Consider the following 4992-nt stretch of genomic DNA (forward strand, 5'->3'; position numbering starts at 1 on the left):
TTTACTAAGTTAGTTGATTATTCATGTGGAGCTAACTAAACGTTGTTTCATTGGAAGTCCCTGTTACTGTCGGTCAAGGAGATGACTTGGCTTTTATTGACCTTGTACATATTCATAATGACATTATGATAAAGTACAAAAATTACACCCGACGTTTTAACGATATAAAATAACGAGGTAAATCGTTACATAAATATATAATTATGTGGCTTTAGTTTTCACTATCTTAATGTTCTTTGAACTTTAACTGATAGCCTATTGATTGCGTAGATTCACCGGGAACTGCAATCACCTAGTGTCAGCTGTCCAGTCTTCTACCGGCCGTGATGTTATATCGTGTTATTATTCGTGTATGATAGGCGTATCAAATATTGTTTCTCGTATTATGTATTTATTCGTTTTGTTTTGTGCTGTTCTCGTAAGTTTTAAACTCTGACGAATCCAGATAGTTAATCTTCGCTTTTAATATTTATAGACATCGACACCTGAAGATGACTTATAACAAGTCGAAACTATAGAGGTGTATTACTTTATTTTGAACAGTTTTATGATGCTACGTTGTTATTGTTATATTCATTCCGTTGTTTTGTCCTATATAACATAACAAATAATAAATATTCTAGATGAAAAACGTCGCAACTATTAAAGAGCGGAACTATTTAATATTTAGTATTAAATATTGTGATAATTTGCTTTCTCTAGAGAAGTAATGATAGCACTTTGTTATTAATTTCCCTTAAAGGTTCACATTGTGATATGGGTTGAATGATCATTCTTGATGATTTCCATAGTGAAATGTACGTCCAAATTTTGTTTATGGTAAACTAGTCAGCAACGTTACTGAAAGTTAGTAAAATTAATTTTACTTATACCTTCGTTTCTGTTTTACATTATTCTGCCTTCTGTCCTATATAAATTTGTAAGATATTGATGTTTACATATTTATAGTTAAAAAGTAATAAAATACTCGTTTAAAGATCTATAAATAATAATTCATATTGCATTGCTATTCTTACCGTTGCATGGGACAGACTAAAAATCTGTTTTGCATTTGGTGCATATTTTACAATTCAGGGGTGTTATAAATGTATTTCATTGCATTATTTTAAGACTAGTGGTACGTATATGGGATTGAACTACAATAGTACACATTATCGTAGATGTTGGTTGAATTTCCCACCTACAGCATAACGCTTACAGTTCGATTAAATGTATAATTTATACGTAATAAATTCCATATATATTTGGTAAAACACGACAACTTTTTCTTTATCTCGATGATATACGCGTGAATATCAGTAAGCTATTTTTATTTCAATATAAAATTTGCTGTTTGAGATATCTAACTAAATGAACAATAGATATTATAAATTCAAATGGCAAAAAGATTAGCCTCAATCTTAATATTGAACATTTAGAGAATATTACTTTGTTTAATGCAATAGAACATTTTGAGACATTATTTTCTAATAAACTTCAATATAACCTTACTATCTGTGGAGTATATTACCGTATTAAAGCTTTTGTATTTAGAAACGTATTATGTCTATTATATTGTTTATCTCTATATTTGGATTTCCTGTAACATTTTCTATGATATATCTGATGAGCCGATCCATTTATAACATTAGTTTAGGCTAGATTCAACATTTTGATGATATTTTGATCTGAATAATATGTTTTGAAACATATAGAACATATCTTGCTGTAATAGGTAAAACATAAAAAAATTGATTTCTGTAATCAACTCCTGATTTAAATCTTTACTAATTTTAATAATCAAAAGTAAAATTTTTAATTCCATACAACATTTGCAACCTCGTCAGTGTAAATGAATTTTTAATGCGATTTTAGGCTGGTATTGTTTAAGTCAAAATAAATCTAATTGTATATTTCAATTAAATTTTTTTATGTCTTTATATAAGAATTTCAACCTGGAAATACATTTGTAAACTCGCTTATAGAAAACTTACTGTATATCACTAGAAGCAGAAGTTGGACATTCCGTGCACACGTCTTAAGTTATTTTAGACTGTAGTAAAGAGTGTCAATGGTTTAAATTACATACCATTAAGAGAATTCGACAAAAAGACAATAATAAAAGTACAATTTTTAGACAAAGCGGTTTTATATAGGAAATTTACGGCTAAACGAATAAGACCATTGTTTATATGCATTGAACGTTAGTATAATATTATTTACTGTAGTCATCATTATTGTACCATCCCGTAAGGTAAGTTCCATTATTTTAATGATATAGCCTACCATATAATATTTCTTAACCGAGTATTAAACTCTTCCTTTGTTGCAGGGCTTGATCAAGTTCGATGCTGAGCTGCGACTTAATCCTCTTAGCCCTCGATAATCTTATTAATGTAGATAATGCATCCCCGACTTGGCTGCTTTGTGTTGTGGGTATCTTGGTAACTTTACGTTACAGAATATCTTTGTCCATAATAATTATACTTGCTTTAGTTTTGAAGCATGCAAATGATAGCATATCCCGACTAACCTCACGTGTATTCCATAATATTGTATAGATATTTTTGACTTCATGACCACAAAACACATTGAGAATCTGACGAAGTGTTGCTTGTGTTCCTGAAAAAATACCAAAGCTGTAAAATCCCCATCTTAGCCATCTGCAATAACGATGTAAATCACCTCACCTACATTCACTCTTTTGAATAGACGAGAGGTCTCTTAGAAACGCGGACACCCACTAGTGACGTAAGCTAGCTAAGTTCTAAATTGTCAGAATACATTAAACAATTGATATTTGTAGGATTTAATCTGACATATTAATAAGATAGTGGTATTATGCAAAGCGCAATGAAATGAATTCCTCTACGTATAGAAATACCGACATTGTATTATTTAATAAAGTTAAAAATTCAGTTATACATTGAATATGTTATACATAGTAGTGAACTATACAATATGAACACGTTATATAATAAATACAGAATAGGGCAAGTAAAATATTTTAAATTCTTATATATTCTTATAACTTATTGATGTTAAGTTTAAGTTATTTAGACACAAGAAAACATTTTTCTTGTTAATTTAACGTGGCGCAAGGGTCTTTCATGGTGGAAACTATAGGGATCTGTAAAGTACTGAATATTAATCAATTTTAGTTTTTATAGCATGTTATACAAATGAAATGGACTTCCTATGAATTATATTTATAATTTACCAGGAATAAATAGAATCGCAGAACAATCCATGATGTACAAGAAAATGGCAAATCAATAAGAAAAGCTTCAACAAGAAACATTTTTGCTCCGGATGATCTATTATATTTAATTAAATGCCTATTAACAATTTGTAGGAGTTATTTTGATTCCAGATAAATTATATTGTCTATAAACAAATAGTATAGATTTTGTAACAAGGAATGACAATAAAGTTAATGTTCTTAAAGATTCAAACAAATTACAAGACGAATGGGTTTACATGTATAAAATTATGTGGAGACCGTTGTACCATAATACTAGAAACACTATTTCCAGTAAGATACATTTTTATTGGACAATTGCTAGTTCAATTTTATGTGAAATTAAGGCGCTAAAATAAAAACGGTTGTTCACCTATAAAATCTTTTGCTAATCTTTGTGATAAAAATAACGTTTCTAACAGTTGCCTAGTTTACAAGGATACTTAATTAGTTTTAAAATACAAATTTTACCACTGATTATTTCTGCCAACAAGAAGAAGAAAACAGCAATATCTTTTCTTAGTATACATATTAGTACACATTCAGTATTCTAAAAATGTCTATACACTACTCGTTTTCTTCCGTATCTGTCATTTGGGTCTATAGGTGGTAAATAACGGAAACACCCTTTTCTTATATTTTACCCTAAAAATTAAATAGGCATATGTATTATATTATGAAATATATATGATATTTAAATTCAGACCACTAAAAAACCGGCTTTATAAAAGGTTTGCTATTTTAACTAAAAAAAAAGAAAATTACTAAGAAGTAATCGTACTTAAATACTTAAATAAATATTAGTATTTCTTGAAAATTTTTAAATTTGTATTAGTACAAAAAATTTGGAAAGAAGATTGTATACAATAAAGTTCGAAATTTTAAGTATGAAATCTGATTTTAATTACCCTTCGTAAAAATATCTTAAAAGTTATGTGCCAATAATAGCTATAAATTTATATGTATTTAGTTTCAACTTATAGGGAAAAGAGCTAGATTATTAATGAATATAATCTCTCGAGAGGTCTACAATTTTGAGCATACAGTCTGTAAGGAACAGCGCAACGGCTGCGTCGACTGCGAGAATACTAGAGGATCTACCTAGGAAATTCATTCAACAAATGATACTTATGAATGGTTCCGTAATTTGAAACAGAAAGTTTCGAAACAAAAAAATAGTTTCCAAAGAAACAATTTATATGTTTAGCTAAATTGTTACGAGCATTGTTTAAGTTTTAAAATAGTCATCACCTTGAAAATAATTTTATTTATTCTTAGAGCTCATTTCAGGGGAAAACCAAGCTGGTATAGATTAATTTCTCCTAATCGTTGTAGAAATAATGTTTATTATGCTACTGTAGATCTATGAGAAGTTGTATTTCATTTATAAAAGCATTTTAACAGAGTGGAAATTTACAAGCTGGATAAAAAGTCTCTGATTCGATTTGGACCTAGATAAAAACTACGGTACATTGTTTCTATGAATCGCCTCTCCATTTTATTAGTAATAAAATATTATTAGCTAATTGCGGTAATTCAATGTACATTGTCAATACGATTGCGAAGTGTCATAGGTTTATTTTAATTTGAACACATAGGTACACTCCCTTATACAGATATTTACTAAATAGGTAGCTTACTCAAAACGGAAATCTTATTTTTAACACATTTTAAGAATGTCGCACTAACAATATATGTGTTAATAGACCATGCAGCTCTCTTTTAACACTTAATAGCTGTAATTTTGTAATGGACAGTTCCACTCATATTAC

The 4992-nt window shown here is 28.9% G+C and overlaps 1 long non-coding RNA gene across 1 annotated transcript; it reads left to right on the plus strand.

Annotated features, from left to right (window-relative positions):
• The first annotated feature begins 225 nt into the window (after positions 1 to 225).
• Positions 226 to 3329, plus strand: LOC124359954. The gene is made up of 2 exons (XR_006922197.1): positions 226 to 2411; positions 3203 to 3329. It is a non-coding gene; the product is annotated as an uncharacterized LOC124359954 (long non-coding RNA).
• Positions 3330 to 4992: the final 1663 nt, after the last annotated feature.

This window comes from Homalodisca vitripennis, chromosome 4, assembly GCF_021130785.1.
Source record: "Homalodisca vitripennis isolate AUS2020 chromosome 4, UT_GWSS_2.1, whole genome shotgun sequence".
NCBI lineage: Eukaryota > Metazoa > Arthropoda > Insecta > Hemiptera > Cicadellidae > Homalodisca > Homalodisca vitripennis.